Here is a 16,566-nt window from a genome sequence, read left to right on the forward strand (position 1 = left end):
AAATGTTCCTAACATTTAACAAGTAATGGGATAACCAAGTGAACTGCCCTAACCCACATGATTGCAAACCAAGAGCTGAAAAGTGGGATTAGACTGGATGGCTCCTTATCTGATGGAAAGGACACAATGGGCTGAATGGCCCCTTTCCCTACTGTAAATGCTTTTGATTCTATGATGCACAGATCAGGATTCGATGACATTCCCACCATCAGTTCAGCCGCTATCACCAGCTGCAATTTCCCTGAATTAAAATGAAGCTACATTCTTCCTCATGCTGCATACCTTGGAAATGGGGTGCAAGGACGGCAGTTGCCTCAGAGTGGCCAAGCTGAATGTCTCAGCGATCAGCTGAGTTTTCAGAAGGTGGGAGACCAGCTCAAAATGTTGAAAATCACAGCTCCGCACCCACACTGTTGCCATCACAAACCAATAGCTCAGTCGACTGGACCAAGTCTGTGTGCACTAAGGATATATACGATTTCAAATCACTCTGAGCTGAGGGCTCGAGTGAACGATAAGTTCAACTGGTTAAATTAACCTGGTCAGGTAACACACAATTGATGGTCTGCTATTTGGGAAGTACCTGTGACATCAAATTCACACCCTTTGGAAAACATTAGGTTGACAAACTTCTCAACAATATTTCACATGTTATTATTCAGTGATGTGGCACGGTGACTCAGTGGTTTGCACTGCTGCCTCACAGTGCCAAGGACTCAGGTTCAATTCCTACCTTAGGGGACTGCCTGTGTGGAGTTTGCACATTCACCAAGTGTCTGCTTGGGATTGCTCTGGTTTCCATCTGCAATCCACAATGTGCAGGGCAGGTGAATTGGCTATGCTAAATTGCCCCATGGTGTTAGGTACATTGGTCAGAGGTAAATGTAGAGAAATAGGTCTGGATGGGTTACTCTTTGGAGGGTTATGTGGACTTGTTGGGCCAAATGGTCTCAGTCGAGCTCAGCGTCCAAGGGAAGGAAAATGGGATTTTCTTCTCCCGGGGTCTGCTTCAGCTGTAAGCAACAAGAAAGATTAATATGGAGAATAAAAGACACTCGGTGTCATGCAAAAAACAAACTGCATTTATGTAACACCGGCAAATGAGGTAAAATGTCCCCAGCTACCCTCACTGGACTGCTTACCAATCAAACATTTGAGCATGATTCACATATGGAGATGTTAGGGCAGGTCTTGAAGCGTGGTCAAAGAAATAGATTTTAGGAAGCATTTTAACAGAGGAGAGGAATGGAAAGGGTGTTAGTAAGAGAATTGCCAAGTTTTGAGTCTAAGCAGAAGGAGGTACTGCCTCCAATGAATAAATATTTGAAATTGGGATCTACCTGAGACGGGAGTTGCAGGAGCTCAGAAATTTTCAATGTTTTCCGCACTGGAGGAGGTTCCAGGGAGATGGAGGTATCAGATCATGCAGGGCTGGAAAACAGGATGCAAATTTTAAAATTGCAAATGTGAAAACAGTGACCATGAAGGGTGATGGGTGAATAGAACTCTGCGAGTTAGGTTAGAGGTAATCTGCGATCTGTAAATAAACGGATTAGATTCTCTACAAATCAGATTAGATTCCCTACAGCGTGGAAACAGACCATTTGGCCCAACAAGTCCACATAACCCTCCAAAGAGTAACCCATCCAGAACTATTTCTCTACATTTACCTCTGACCAATGTACCTAACACCATGGGGCAATTTAGCATAGCCAATTCACCTGCCCTGCACATTGTGGATTGCAGATGGAAACCAGAGCAATCCCACGCAGACACTTGGTGAATGTGCAAACTCCACACAGGCAGTCCCCTAAGGTAGGAATTGAACCTGAGTCCTTGGCACTGTGAGGCAGCAGTGCAAACCACTGAGTCACCGTGCCACATCACTGAATAATAACATGTGAAATATTGTTGAGAAGTTTGTCAACCTAATGTTTTCCAAAGGGTGTGAATTTGATGTCACACGTACTTCCCAAATAGCAGACCATCAATTGTGTGTTACCTGACCAGGTTAATTTAACCAGTTGAATTTATCGTTCACTCGAGCCCTCAGCTCAGAGTGATTTGAAATCGTATATATCCTTAGTGCACACAGACTTGGTCCAGTCGACTGAGCTATTGGTTTGTGATGGCAACAGTGTGGGTTTTAACTCCATCGTTGTAGGTCAGACCTCAAACAGTGACAGGATAGAATACAGAAAAATGATAGCATGCTTGGTGGTGTGATGAAAAGATAACAATCTCTTCTTCAAAGTCAGCAAAACCAAAGATCTGGTCATTGACTTCAAGAAGCAAGGTGGAGGGCACATCCCTGTAACATCAATGATGCTGAGGTGGTGATGGTCGTGAGTGTCAAGTTCCCAGGGATAACCTTCACCAATGATCTGCCCTGGTCCACCCATGTTGATGCAGCTATCACAAAAGCACAACAAAACCTCTACTTCCTCAGGAGACTAAGGAAATCTGGCATGTCCATAAAGACCCTTAGCAATTTTCATAGATGCACCATAGAAAGCATTCAATCTGGATGTGTCACGACTTAGCATGACAACAGCTCTGCCCAGGTCTGTAAGAAACTACAGACAGTTGTGAACATAGCCCAGTCCATCTCCAACCTCCCTTCCATTGACTCCATCTACACTCAGGAAGGCAGCCAACATAATCATAGAGCCCTCCCACCCCAGTTACAATCTTTTCCAATCTCTTCCGTCATGCGGAAGATACAAAATACACACCAACAAAGTCAAAAACTGTTTCTTCCCCGCTGTTATTAGACTTATGAGTGGACCTCTCAAATTTTAAATTTAATATTGATCTCAACTCTTTGTGGACCTTCTCTGCAGCTGTAACATTGTATTCTTTGTTCTATTACCCTAATGACTTTATATGTACGATCTGCCTGTACTGCATGCAAAATGAAACTTTTCACTTTATCTAGGTACATGTGATGATAAATCAAATCAAATCATATCAAGTCCTGTATCAGCTAAGGTCACCACGAAGGTCCCATCTTCTCAACCTCGCCCCTTGCCTGAGGTGTGGTGACCCTCAGGTTAAACCCCCACCAGTTGTCTCTCTCTAATGTAAAAGTGGGACTTTGGAGACTTTTACTTTAACTTCATAGACTTGGTTCTAAATTAAAGGGTCCTCACTCCTGGAAGTTTTCAGACCACCAGAAATATCTCAGATTAAAATGTACTTACTCAGTAGACTATAGCAAAAACGATTCCCTTGAGTTAAACAATCTCAGGACATACAGTCATAGAGTCATAGAGATGTACAGCATGGAAACAGACCCTTCGGTCCAACCCGTCCATGCCGATCAGAAATCCCAACCCAATCTAGTCCTACCTGCCAGCACCCGGCCCATATCCCTCCAAACCCTTCCTATTCATATACCCATCCCAATGCCTCTTAAGTGTTGCAATTGTACTAGCCTCCACCACTACCTCTGGTAGCTCATTCCAGACAATTTCTCATTAAAGAATTTTGGAGAATATTTTGTTTGTGCGTTTTTAGGCATTAAGCGTGAATCCACAACTCTTACAATGACCACTTAATAATATTTTATGATAAGGATCAATCCTAAATTAAATTATAGTGATGGCTGCAACAATTAAGATGTTGATTGATGAAATTTTCAATTCACCTAGAAATAAACGTGATATTTATAGATCCAATTCAAAAGAAATTGGGAATAATAAAGGAACAATATGTAAAAATGTAATAAAGTCTTCAAAGTCGTAGAGTCATACAGTCATAGAGATGTACAGTACGGAAACAGATCCTTTGCTCCAACTCATCCATGCTGACCTGATATCCTAAACTAATCTTGTCCCATTTGCCAGCACTTGGCCCATATCCCTCTAAACCCTTCCTATTCATATACCCATCTAGATGCCTTTTAAATGCTGTAATTGTACCAGCCTCCACCAGTTCCTCTGGCAGCTCATTCCATACACGCACTACCCTTTGCGTGAAAAAGTTGCTCCTTAGGTCTTTTTTATATTTTCCCCTCTCACGCTAAACCTATGCCCTCTAGTTCTGGACTCCCCCACCCCAGGGAAAAGACCCTGTCTATTTATCCTATCCATGCCCCTCATGATTTTATAAACCTCTGTAAGGTCACCCCTCAGCCTCCAATGCTCCAGGGAAAACAGCCCCAGCCTATTCAGCCTCTCCTGCTTTTCCTGCTCCTTGGATGCTGCCTGACCTGCTGTGCTTTTCCAGCACCACTCTAATCTTGACTCAAATCGTCCAACCCTGGCAAAATCCTTGTAAATCTTTTCTGAAACCTTTCAAGTTTCACAACATCCTCCTGACAGGAGGGAGACCAGAATTGCATGCAATATTCCAAAAGTGGCCTCACCAATGTCCTGTACAGCCGCAACATGACTTTCTAACTCCTATACTCAATACTCTGACCAATAAAGGAAAACATACCAAAACCTTCTTCACTGTGCTATCAAGATGCAACTCTACTTTCAAGGAACTATGAACCTGCATTCCAAGGTCTCTTTATTCAGTAACACTCCATAGGACCTTACCATTAAGTATACAAGTCCTGCACTGATTTGCTTTTCCAAAATGCAGCACCTTGCATTTATCTAAATTAAACTCCACCTGCTACTCCTCAGCCAACTGGCCCATCTTATCAAGATCCCGTTGTACTTTGAGTTCCACTACACCTCCAATTTTGGTGTCATCTGCAAACTTACTAACTATACCTCCTATGTTCACATCCAAGTCATTTATATAAAGCAGTGGACCCAGCACCAATCCTTGTGGCACTCCACGTGTCACAGGCCTGAAAAGCAACCCACCACCACCACCACCCTGTGTCATCCACCTTTGAGACAGTTCTGTATCCAAATGGCTAGCTATCCCTGCGTTCCATGAGATCTAACCTTGCTAACCAGTCTACCGTGAGGAACCTTGTCGAATGCCTTACTGAAGTCCATGTAGATCACATCCACCGCTCTTTCCTCATCAATCCTCTTTGGTACTTCTTCAAAAAACTCAATCAAGTTCATGAGACATTATTTCCTATGCACAAAGCCATGTTGTCATCCCTAATCAGTCCTTACCTTTCCAAATACATGTAAATCCTGTCCCTCAGGATTCCCTCCAACAACTTGCCCACCACTGAGGTCAGGCTTACTGGTCTATAGTTCCCTGGCTTTTCCTTATCACCTTTCTTAAATAGTGGTATCATGTTAGCCAATCTCCAGTCTTTCAGCACCTCACCTGTGACCATTCGATGATACAAATATCTCAGCAAGAGGCCTAGCAATCACTTCCCTAGTTTCTCACAGAATTTTAGGGTACACTTATGTAAACTCCTACTGCCTTTATACTCTTCTAAGGATTCACTTGATCTCTACTGTCCATACCTGACATTTCTTTTTCTTAACCAAAACCTCAATTTTTCCATTCATCCAGCATTCCCTACACCTATCAGCCTTTCCTTTCACCCTAACAGGAATATACTGTCTCTACCATGTCACTTTTGAAGGCTTCACATCCTCCATCCCCTTACCTGCGAACATCTGCCCCCAATCAGCTCCTGAAAGTTCCTCCCCAATACCGTCAAAATTGGCCTTCCTCCAATTCAGAAATGCAAGCTTCAGATCTGGTCCATCCTTCTCTATCACTGTTCCAGAACTAATGGAATTATGGTCGCTGACCCTAAAGTTCTCCCCCACGACATCCCAGTCACTTGCCCTGCCCCATTTCCCAAGAGTAGGTCAAGTTTTGCACCTTATCTAGTAGATACATCCACATACCGAATCAGAAACTTTTCTTGTACACATTCAACAAACTCCTCTCCATCCAAACTCCCAAAACTTTGGCAGTCTCAGTCCATATCTGGAAAGCAAAATTCCCCTACCATAACCACCCCACCACTCGAACAGACACCTGAAATCTCCCCACAGATTTATCTCTCAACTTCCTACTGATCACTAGGGGGTCCATAATACAATCCCAACAAGGTGATCTTCCCCCTCCCATTTCTCAGCTCCACCCAAACAACTTCCCTGGATGTTTTCCCAGGAGTATCCTCCCAAGCACAGCACCCATCAAAAGTGACACTCCCCCCTCCTCTCCTGCACTACCACCTCCCCAATCACCCCAAAGCATCCGTATTCTGGAACACCAAGCCACCAATCCTGTCCATCCCTAAACCACATCTCTGCAACTGCCATGATATCCCAGTCCTGTGCTCCCAACCATTTCCTGAGTTCATCTTCCCTCCCTGACAGGTTTGTCACATTGAAACAATGCAGTCCAATTCATCAGTCCTATCCTGTTCTCTGCCATGTTCTTGCCCACGCCAACATTCAACAGGTTTCCTTTCCCAACTGCACCAGCCTCAGACCATCTCCCTCCCCACTATCTCCTTGGGCCCCATGCCCACCCCCCACCTTACTGGTTCAAATCCTCCCAAGCAGCTCCAGCAAATCTCTCTGCCAGCACACCTGTCCCCCTCCAATTCAGGTGCAATCTGTCCTGCTTGTGCAGGTCACTTCGATCCCAGAAGAGATTCCAATGATCCAGAAATGTGAACACTTCTCCTCTGCACTATTTTGGTGTTGTCTGATTTTTGACTTTGTCCAACCTAGTCCAAAACCAGCACCTTCAAATCACTCTCACCCCTGACAATCAATAGCATTATATTTGAATGAATCCCTCCATTATCAGCATGTTAGTAGTTAGCTCTGACCAGAAACTGAACCGGATGAGGTATATAAATAACGTAGCTACAAGAACAGGTCAGAAGGCTGGGAACTCAGCAGCAACTAACTCACTTCCCAAAGCCTGACCACTAAATACAAGGCACCTGACTTGTCTGGACGAGTGCAGCTCTAACAAAACTCAAGAAATTTGACTCTGCTCGGAGAGGCTGAGAGCCAAGTTCGGTACTCATAAGGATGGCCTCAACCAAGACCTGGGGTTCATGTCACACTACAGGTGGCCCCACTACCCTATACACTCTCTCTTTCATTCACACACATGCGAGGTACACACACACACTCACACCCACGAGCACACCCTTTTGCAGGCTTATACTCTGTCTCACACACACACAAACTCTACCAAACACATGCACACACACACTCACTCTCTCCCACTCCACACACATTCCCTCTCTCTCTCTCTCTCTTTCCCCCCCAATCTCCCCTCCCTTACACGCATATAAGTCTATGGGGTGAATTTGCATTTGCAGAATTGTATTTACAGATACATTCTATTTTGCTCAAAAAGCACACAATCTGCAGGCAGTCACTTTATGTGACATTTTATAAATTCCTGCTTTGAAAATAGAACCAGTCTGACTCAAGATTGAAATACAGACAGACTCTAACCTCACACATTTAATGCATTGCCTGAGCAGAGATGTCACTTTTTTTTATAAAACCTTAAGTTATCTCAGGAATGTAACTTGAAAGAAGTTCAGAAGTTCTGGGATTTACATATTAATGAACCGAAACCTGCAATCCACTTTAAAAGATGAAAGACTTAACAACAATCTAGGTTTGTTCAATATATCGTATCAGTTGCGTGACACTATGATTTTGTGCCATAAATTTTGTCTCTTATGAACCTGCCCCACTAGCTACCTGATTGAAGGAGCTGCGCTCCAAAAGCTAGTGTTTCCAAATAAACCTGTTGGACTATAACCTGGCATTGTGTGATTTTTAACTCTGCAAATATATCGCCATTCCTTCACTGTCATTGGGTCAAAATCTTGGAACTCCCATCCTAAGACCATCCTAATACCCATTTTCCTTCCCTCGGACGCTGAACTCACCCCAAAGACTGCATCAGTTCAAGAAAGCAGGTCACTAAGAGTAAATAGGGATGGACAGTAAAGGCTGGCTTAGCCAGATATGCTCATTTCCTATAAATGAATTTTAAAATCTTGAAGTAGTGCAGATGAAATTTACCACGATGTTGCCTGGACTGGAGAATTTTAATGTTGGGGAAAAATTGGATGGGCAGGGGTTGTTTTCCTTGGACCAGAGGAGGATAGGAGGGGGGAATCCAGTTTGATGTATAAAAAGGATGAGGAACCTAGATAAAATGGATAGGAAAGGCTTGTTCGTCATGGCTGAAGGGGCAGTAAGGAAGGGACGTGGTTTTAAGGTGAGATGTCAGTGAGTTACAGTGATTTCAAGGGGAAACGTCACGTTATGGTGTCTGGAATTTACTGCTTAAAAGGATAGTAGAGGCAGAAATGTTCATAACATTTAACAAGTATTAGGATAATCAAGTGAAGTGCCCTAACCCACATGATTACAAACCACGAGCTGAAAGGTGGGATTAGACTGGATGGCTCCTTATCGGATAGAAAGGACACAATGGGCCGAATGGCTCCTTTCCTTACTGTAAATTCTTTTGATTCTACGATGCACAGATTCCCACCATCAGTTCAGCCACTGTCACCAGCTGCAATTTCCCTGAATTAAAATGGAGCTACATTTTTCCTCACGCTTCGTACCTTGTAAATGGGGTGCAAAGACGGCAGTTGCCTCAGAGTGGCCATGCTGAATGTCTCAGCAATCAGGTAAGTCTTCAGAAGGTGGGAGACCAACTTAAAGTGTTGAAAGTCACAGCTCCGCACCCACATCTTGGCCAGCATCCAGTCGAGCTCAGCGTCCGAGGGAAGGAAAATGGGATTGTCTTCTCCCGGGGTCTGCTTCAGCTGTAAGCAACAAGAATGATTAATATGGAGCATCAGGAAGCTCCTGTATACATGCATTAGCAGAGAAGGGAATGTTGGTTGGTTTTAAGATGGGAATTCCAGAGCTTGGGATCCAGACAGAATGGCCTTCTGTAGGTAAGCTAAATCAGAGATGCAGCTGAGGCCAGAGTTGGAGAACAATGGAGATCTTGAATGCTTCTAGGCTGGATGAGGTTACAATGATAGGGAGACACAAGGCTATTGGAAACAAGGATAAGAACTTTAACGTTGAGGTTTCATCAGATTGACCATGATGGTGTTGTAATGGGTGAACAGGACTCGGTGTGAGTTGGGACATTGATGTGTAACTAAACAGACAAAACACGTTAACTAAATTAAGTTGATTGAGAACAACTTTGGAAGGATGCTTTTCCAAAAGGAGTTGGTTATTATCACAGTTGTGAAAAGTCAGGGTACTTTTCACACACAGGGCACCAACAATGTATCAGTCCTTGTACTTGATTGTTCTATTCAGTTTGTACAGCAACAAATGTACATTTGCTCTCTGAGGAATTGAACCAATGCTTTATCCTGATGTCTGTTTTTAAGTAGAACATACTTCTAACTCTCTAACGCTACTTCTGATGACTCATACATTGACCACAGATTTGAAAATTGCACATGTCATGCACTTTTTAAGAAAGGTGACAGAGAGAAACCAAGGAGTTACAGACCAGTTAGCCTAACATCTGTGGTGGGGAAATTGTTGGAGTCTGTAATCAAGGATAGGGTACCTGATCATCTTAAAAAAGTTCAATTTAGTCAGGGAGAGTCAGCATGGATTCAGGAAGGGTAGGTCAGGCCTGACAAACCTGACAGATGTTTTGAAGAGGTGACAAAAGTGGTGGACAGAGGTGAGTCAAAGAATGTTGGTTATGTGGACTTCCAGAAGGCTTCTGATAAAGTGCCACTTAACAGACACAGTTAGCCGAGGTGGAAGCCCACAGAAGTTAGGGTAAATTACTGATGTGGATAGGAAATTGGTTAAAAAGAACAAAGAACAAAGAAAATTTCCAGCCCAGGAACAGACCCTTTGGCCGTGAGCCAATCCAAATCTACCGTCTAAACCTGTCGCCCAATTCCTAAGCATCTGTATCTCTCTGCTCCTCACCTACTCACGCATCTGTCCAGACGCATCTTAAATTAATCTACTGTACCTGCCTCTACTACCTCTGCTGGCAACGCATTCCAGGCACCTACCACCCTCTGTGTAAAGTACTTGCTATGTGTATCCCCCTTAAACTTTTCACTTCTCACCTTGAAAGAGTGACCTCTCGTTATTGAATCCATCACCCTGGGAAAAAGCTTATCTCTATTCACCCTGTCTATATCCTTCAAGAGTTTGTAGTCCTCAGCCAGGTTCCCCCAATCTCCTTTTTTCTAATGACAACAATCCTAACCTACTCAACCTCTCTTCATAGCTAGCACCTTCCACACCAGGCAACATCCTCGTAAACTTTCTCTGCACCCTCTCCAAAGCGTCCACATCCTTTTGGTAATATGGCGACCAGAACTGTACACAGTATTCCAAATGCGGCCAAATCAATGTCTTGTACAATTTTAACATGACCTGCCAGCTCTTATACTCAATACCCCGTCCGATGAAGGCAAGCTTACCATATGCCTTCTTGACCACTCTACCCACCTGTGCAGCGACCTTTAGGGTACAATGGACCTGAACTCCCAGATCTCTCTGCCCATCAACTTTTCCCAATGCTCTTCCATTTACTGTATAATTCACTCTAGAATTACACGTCCCAAAATGCATTACCTCACATTTGCCTGGATTGAACTCCATCTGTCACTTCTCCGCCCAACTCTCCAGTCTATCTACATTCTCCTGTATTTTTTGACAGTCCCCTATCCTTTCTGCTACGCCACCAACCTTCGTGTCATCTGCAAACTTGCTGGTTATACCAACAGTGCCCTCTTCCAGATCATTTATGTATATCACAGACAACAGTGGCCCCAGCACTGACCCCTGTGGAACACCACTAGTCACCTTTCTCCATTTTGAGAAACTCCCTTCAACTACTACTCTCTGTCTCCTGTTGCTCAACCAGTCTTTATCCACCTAGCTAGAACACACTGCACACCATATGACTTCACTTTCTCCATTAGTTTACCATGGGAAACCTTATCAAACGTCTTACTAAAGTCCATATATATGCCATCTACTGCCCTTCCTTCATCTATCAACTTGGTCACTTCCTCAAAGAACTCCATTAACTTGGTAAGGCACGATCTCCCCCGCACAAAACAATGTTGCCTATCACTGATAAGCCCATTCTTTTCCGAATATAAATAGATTTTATCCCTCAGTACCTTCTCCAGCAACTTTCCCACCACTGACGTCAGGCTCACTGGGTCTGTAGTTACCTGGAAGATCCCTACTACCCTTCTTGTACGGGGGTCAACATGAGCAACCCTCCAGCTCTCCCGCACCTCACCTGTATTTAAGGATGCTACAAAGATACCTGTCAGGGCCCCAGCTATTTCCTCTCTCGCCTCTCTTAGCATCCAGTCCTGGGGATTTGTCCTTTAATAACCTTTAGCCTACCCAACACATCTTCCCTACTTATGTCAACGTGATCCAGAGTAATCAAACTTCGATCTCTAATCTCAGCATTCATCATTTCCCTTTCCTCAGTGAACACTGATGCAAAGTAACCATTCAGAATCTCACCCATTTTCTCAGGTTCGACACACAGCCTTCCTTCCTTATCCTTTAGTGGACCAATCCTTTCTCTAGTTACCAGCTTGCTTCTTACATAAGAATAAAAGGCTTTGGAATACTCCTTAATTCTGCTCACTAAAGCTATTTCATGATCCCTTTTAGCCTGCTTGATTCCACGTTTAAGACTTGTCCTACTCTCCCGATATTCCTCCAGGGTCCATTCTGTTCTTAGCTGCCTGGACCTTATGTACGCTTCCCTTTTCCTCTTGGCTTGACGTATGATTTCTCCTGTCATCCACGGTTCACGAATTTTGACTTTCCTATCCTTTGCTTTCAACGGGACATGCCTATCCTGCACTTTCTTCAACCTATCTTTGAAAGCCTCCCACATATCAAATGTGGACTTCCCTTCAAATAGTTGCTCCCAATCCACATTACCCAGCTCCTGTCTAATTTTGATATTATTTGCCCTGGCACAATTTAGTACTTTTCCCTTAGGGCCACTCTCATCTTTGACTAAGAGTATTCTAAAACTTATAGAATTGTGGTCAGTATTCCCAAAGAAATCCCCCACTGCAGCTCCTACCACCTGGCCTGGCTCATTCCCCAACACCAGGTCCAATATCGCCCTTTCCCTCGTCAGACTATTGACACACTGCTCTAGGAAACTCTCCTGGACGCTTCTTACAAATCCTTCCCCATCCAGACCTCTGGAGTTTTTGCTACTGCTGTTGGGGAGGTTTTAAACTAATGAGGCATAGGGTTGTGTATCCCAGTCAATGTTGGGAAAATTAAAATCTCCCATCACCACCACCCTGTTGCCTCTACATCTTCCCATAATCTGTTTACCTATTTGTTCTTCCAGCTCATGCTCACTGTTGGGAGACTTGTGTTACAGCCCCAACAATGTAACTGCACCCTTCTTAGTTCTCAGCTCTACCCATAATGCCTCACTACTGAAGCCCTCCATAGTGCCCTCCTTTAGCACAGCAGTGATATCATCCCTGATCAGCAATGCAACACCTCCCCCCCCCCCCCCCCCCCTTTTACTTCCCTCCCTGTCTTGTCTGAAGCATCTATAGCCTGGAACATTTAGTTGCCAATCATGCCCTTCCTTCAGCCAAGTCTCTGTGGTTGCAATAAAGTCATACTCCCAGGCATCAATTCAAGCCCCGGGTTCATCTGCCTTGTCCACTATATTCCTTGCATTAAAGTGTATGCACTTCAGGCCACCCAGTTCTTTTGCATTCATCTGCTCTCTGCCTATTCTTCCCATTATTAACGCTAATTTCATGATTCTTACTTTCTCCAGTTTCCACTTCGCTGTCTACTTGTCTTCTCTTCTGGTTCCCAGCCCCCTGCCACATTAGTTTAAAACCTCCCCCAACAGCAGTAGCAAAAACTCCCCCAAGGACATTAGTTCCAGTCTGGTTCAGGTGTCGACCATCCAATTTGTAATAGTCCCACCTTCCCCAGAGCCGGTCCCAATGTCCAACAATTCTGAACCCCCTCCCTTCTACACCATCCCTCAAGCCACGTGTTCATCCTGCCTATTCTTTCATTTCTACGCTGGCTAGCATGTGGCACTGATCCGGAGATCACTACTTTTGAGGTCCTTCTTTTTAACTTCCCTCCTAGCTCCCTGAATTCTGGTTTCAGCATCTCATTTCGTTTTTTACTTATATCGTTGGTGCCTATATGCACCAAGACAACTAGCTGTTCACCCTCCCCTTTTAGAATGCTCTGCAGCTGATTGGTGACATCCCTGACCTGACCACCTGGGAGATAACATACCATCCGAGAGTCCTGTTTTCGGCCACAGGACCACCTATCTACTCCCCTTACAGTGGAATCTCTATGACTATGGCCCTATGAGTCTTTTTCCTGCCCTTCTGAACAGCAGTGACCGCCATGGTGCCATGATCTTGGCAACTGCTGCCCTCCCCCAGTAAGCCGTATCCAAAATGGTATACCTGTTGAGTGGCAAGAAATAGGGAATTGGAATAATGGCTAAACACTTGAATTGGCAGGCCTTAGTTTTTCATAATATTCATCAATGACTTGGATAATGGCATTAAAGTCAAGGACCCAAATTTACTGACCACAAAACTGGGCAGCATTGACAACACATAAAACTACACATATATCGATCAATGAGGTGTATGGGCAAAGGTGTGGCTAATGGATTTTAATATAAACAACTGTAATTTAAAAAAAAAATTCAAGTGGGCATCTTTGGCTGATCGGAATGTATTGCCTGTCCCGAGTTGCCCTTGAGAAAGTGGTGTTGAGCTGCCTTCTTGATCCATTGCAGTCCATCTCGAATTAGAAATAGAATCCTACAGAGTGGAAACAGGCCCTTCGGTCCAACAAGTCCTCAACAACCGTCTGAACAGCATCCTAGCCAGACCCACTACCCCATCCCACCATCCCACATTTACCCCTGAATAATGCAGCTAACCTATACATCCCAGAACACTATGGGCAATTTAGCATGGGCAAACCATCTGCTGTGGTTTGACCCACAATGCTGTTTAGGAGGGAATTCTAGGATTTTGACCCAGCAACAATGAAAGAATGGCGATATATTTCCCAGTCAGGATGGTGAGTGGCTTGAAGGTGTACTGAAGGGGTACGTATATCTGCTACCCTTGTTCTCCTAGATGGAAGTGGTCATGAGTTTAGAAGGTGCTGTCTGAAGATCCTTGTTGAATTTCTACAGTGCATCTTGTAGATGGTACACACTGCTGCTACTGAGTGTCAGTTATGGAGGGAGTGGATACTTTGTGCACCTAGTGCCAATTACGCAAGCTGCTTTGACCTGGATGGTGTCAAGCTTCTGCAGTGTTGTTGGAGTTGCACACATCCAGGCAAGTGAGGAGTATTCCATCCCACTCCTGACTTGTGCCTTGTAGATGGTGGGCAAGATTTTGGGAGACAGGAGGTGATTCGCCACAATATTCCCAGCCTCTGACTTGCTCTTGTAGCCACTGTGTTCATGTGGTGATTTCAGTTGAGTTTCTAGTCAATGATAACCCCCAGGATGTTGATAGTGGGGGATTCAGTGATGGTAACACCATTGAATGTCAAGGGTCAGCGGTTAGATTGTCTCTTATTGGTGATGGTCATAGCCTGGTCTTTGTGTGGCATGAATATTACTTGCCACTTGTCAGCCCAAACCTGGAAATTGTCCAGATCTTACTGCATTTGAACATGTACTGCTTCACATTCTGATGAGTTGTGAATGGTGCTGAACATTGCACAATCATCGGCAACCATCTCCACTTCTGACTTTATGATGGTGTGTGTGTGTGTGGGCCTAAGACACTAACCTGAGGAACTCCTGGAGAGATGTCCTAAAGCTGGGATGACTGACCTCCAACAACCACAATCATCTTTCTATGTGCCAGATATGACTCCAGCCACTGGAGAGTTTGCCCCTGATACCCACTGATTTCAGTTTTGCTTGGGCTTCTTGATGCCACACTCAATCAAATGCAGCCTTAGTGTCAAGTGGTGTCACTGTCACCTAACCTGTGGAATTCAGCTCTTTTGTCCATATTTCAACCAAGGCTGTATTGAGGTCAGGAGCTGCATGGCCCTGCTGGAACCCAATCTGGGTGTCACTTCGCAAGTGCTGCTTGATAGCACTATTGATGATACCTTCCACCACTTGACTGATGATCAAGAGCAGACACATGGGGCAGTAATTGGTAGAGTTGAACTTGTTTTACTTTTTACATACAGGACAATCCTGGGTATTTTCCACATTGTTGGGTAGATGCCAGTGGTGTAACTGTACTGGAACAGCTTGGCTAGGGGAGCAAAACGTTCGGAGCACAAATCTCTAGCACTACTGCCAGAATGTTGTCAAGGCCTGTAGCCTTTGCAATATCCAGTACCTCCAACTGTTTCTTGATATCAATCCTTTTAACAATAAAGGACATGATTCCATTTGCCCTCTTAATTACCTGTGGCACCTGCAGACCAACCTTCTGTGATTCATACACAAGGACACCCAGGTCCATCTGCATAGCTGCATGCTGCAACTTTTTACCATTCAAATAGTAGCCCATTTTACTGTTAGTCCTACGAAAATGGATAACTTCACATTTATTCATGATGTGGAGGTGTCGGTGTTGGACAAAGTTAAAAATCACATAACTCCAGGTTATAGTCCAACAGGTTTATTTGGAAGTACAAGCTTTTGCAGTGGTGCTCCTTCATCAGGTGGCTAGTGCAAGTAACTACCTAATGAAGGAGCAGTGCTCGAAAGCTAGTGCTTCCAAATAAACCTGCTGGACTATAACCTGGAATTTTAACTTTGTCCAGCCCAGTCCAACACCAGCACCTCCAAAACATTAAAAATCTTTTGAACCAAGAATATAATCATATTACGAAGATACAGTGTCAGATATAATATTGCCAGGAAGATTTAACTTCAGGCATGAGCCAAATAAAACAGAGTTGAATATCTTGAAGAAAAATAATTCTTAATATACAAAATTGCCTCCAAATTCCCCACAAAATCAGAAGCTGAACAAAGAGATTAATGAGGCAAAATAGTGTATAATAGTAGAAAAGCCTAAAGTGTTCCTTGAGGTGTGCAAACTTCTGAGGGGCATTGACAGAGTAGATAAGGAGAAGCATCTCCCTTCAGTAGAGGGGTCAATAACCAGGCAGCATAGTTTTAAGGTAAGGAATGGTAGGTTTATAAGGGATTCATGAAGAAATTATTTCACACAGAGGATGATGGGGATCTCAAACTCATTGCCTGAAAAGGTTGTAGGTGCAGGAACCATCATAACATTTAGGAAGTATTTATTTTAAAGCTTGTAAAGTCATGGCATACAAGGCTAACGGCTAAGTGCTGGGAAATGGGATTAAAGTAGATAGGTGCTTGATGATTGGGGTGGACACAATGGACTGAAGAATTATTTTTGCGCTATCATACTGTATGGCTGTGACCATGTGGGTGAATGTACAAGATTTCCATGGCTCTGTGTGAAGACAGACAGTGGAATTCTCCCTGCTTTTCTTGCTGATACTTAACCTCTAATGAAGAGCAATAGCAACAGATTAACTGATCTTTCTTTCATTGCTAATCTATATGGCACTGCCATGCGAAATTAAAATGCATTAT

At 43.9% G+C, this 16,566-nt stretch overlaps 1 pseudogene; it reads right to left on the reverse strand.

Annotated features, from left to right (window-relative positions):
• Nucleotides 1-16,566, reverse strand: part of LOC122544391 (polyunsaturated fatty acid 5-lipoxygenase-like) — a 33,891-nt pseudogene that overhangs the window by 7,621 nt on the left and 9,704 nt on the right.

Source organism: Chiloscyllium plagiosum, unplaced genomic scaffold, assembly GCF_037043375.1.
Source record: "Chiloscyllium plagiosum isolate Xiang-an unplaced genomic scaffold, Cpla_swu_hap1 HiC_scaffold_44, whole genome shotgun sequence".
In the NCBI taxonomy this organism is placed as follows: Eukaryota; Metazoa; Chordata; class Chondrichthyes; order Orectolobiformes; family Hemiscylliidae; genus Chiloscyllium; species Chiloscyllium plagiosum.